At 39.1% G+C, this 1,637-nt stretch overlaps 1 protein-coding gene across 1 annotated transcript in view; it reads left to right on the plus strand.

The window, feature by feature from the left end:
* LOC103479553 (phosphatase and actin regulator 1-like) overlaps window positions 1-1,637 on the plus strand; it is a 50,791-nt gene that overhangs the window by 21,008 nt on the left and 28,146 nt on the right. The gene's annotated exons all lie outside the window — the stretch shown is intronic.

The following is a 1,637-nucleotide window of genomic DNA, read 5'->3' on the forward strand; positions in this document are numbered from 1 at the left end:
TACAATCTTTGCCTCACTTGCTGTTACCCCTAAGGTGTGCCAAGTGACGCCCAGCGCTGGACTTTGAATGCCACTCTGTATCTGTTCCATTTGTATGGCTTGAAACATTTGACAATTTTTTTTTTTGGCAAATCTCTTAACCAAATCTCATCATTTCACAAGGTAATAACACTGAGGGGTTCTGTTTGGGTCCCGAAACTGGTGAACAGACCTGGGTGGTGTACAGAGATAAAAATGATTGAACTACAACAGTCTGTATGAAGCCTTGGAGTTTGCATGTACTCCCTATAAATGTGTCGGTTCTTTCTGGCTATTCCGGCTTTCTGCCAGAGTCCAAAAACAAAGCTTTATGTTAATTGAATACTCTAAATTGCCCTCCCCCTAACTGATTAGTGTGTTGCACTAGTCCGGTTGTTTGTCCTGTGTGTCCCTATGKTGTGATAGACTGRAAACCTGTCCAGAGTGTACCCTGCTTCTTCGCCGAGTGATCACTGGCAACAGCAACCAACCTCCTTGCGACACTGCGAGAACAAGCAGATAAAGACAAGGAATAGATGGAAAAACAATTTTGTCATTCTAGTCAAAAGAATACKCTTTAAATCATTTTTGCAACCTTCTCAAATAGTTTACAAATGAGCTCTGGCTCAGAAGAASCTCCTATTTCATAMATTTCTGAGTTTAAAGGTGTAACAAGACACAGCATAGCAGCTTTTTTGTCATAAAGTAGGCAACTGATGGCAAGGCAATGCAAGCACTGCATTGCAATGTGAGGGGAGTAGATGTGTGTGCCTCCACCTCATTTCAGAGAGAGCTTTGATGCCACTGGAATAAGCYGGGGCTCATTGTGGGAACATCAAAGACACTCCCTCCCTCCTCCCCCATAACAATCCCATCTCACCCCTCAGTCCATTATCAGTCACTGCTCTACAGGAAATGTGCTGGGATGTGCCCTGGGGGTCCCCCGTCTTTTGCATTATTAATGGGTCATTAATGGACCGTTAATATTTGCAATGATCACAAGAATTTACACAAAAAGCTTTTGGAATCAAATTACTGGGCATTTGAAATTCTTGAAGAATGATATTATTCAAAGTCTTTTTAGYGAGGGGTATATTATTTTAAGATCAGTAATTTCCCATTCAAAATGTTATTTCGATTGTTTCTTATGAGCAGYTAATTATTTCATTTATACATTTTGCCTTTACACTGGCTCTGCATAGAAGTTCAGATCATGGAACATCATGCAGCAGATGTAAAACAAGCGCGGGTGTGTAAATAAAGGCAGTTAAAAAAATAACCATCTCATCACATTAATTCTTAAATTACTTGATGGTTCTTATTGAGTCATGCTCYCTCAGGATTTATTGAATCTGGTGATGAGATTCTCTGTTCGTTTTACATATTTCTATATAAACAATACGCTGCGATTAAGTAATTATACACCAAAATATAGAATGGCAGTCAGTGTTGCTCTTYTGATTTTAGCTGTTTGTTTATTGCTAAGAGGAAACGCAACCATTGCTGGTAATTKTACCTCTTTACTAGTTCATTTCTTTGTCATTTTGGTTGCCACAGGTGGATTTTCATAGTTTGCTGCAAGGAAATTTGGTATTGTGACTCAAATAATAAAAAAAAAT

The sequence above is a fragment of the Poecilia reticulata genome, linkage group LG17 (genome assembly GCF_000633615.1).
Source record: "Poecilia reticulata strain Guanapo linkage group LG17, Guppy_female_1.0+MT, whole genome shotgun sequence".
NCBI lineage: Eukaryota > Metazoa > Chordata > Actinopteri > Cyprinodontiformes > Poeciliidae > Poecilia > Poecilia reticulata.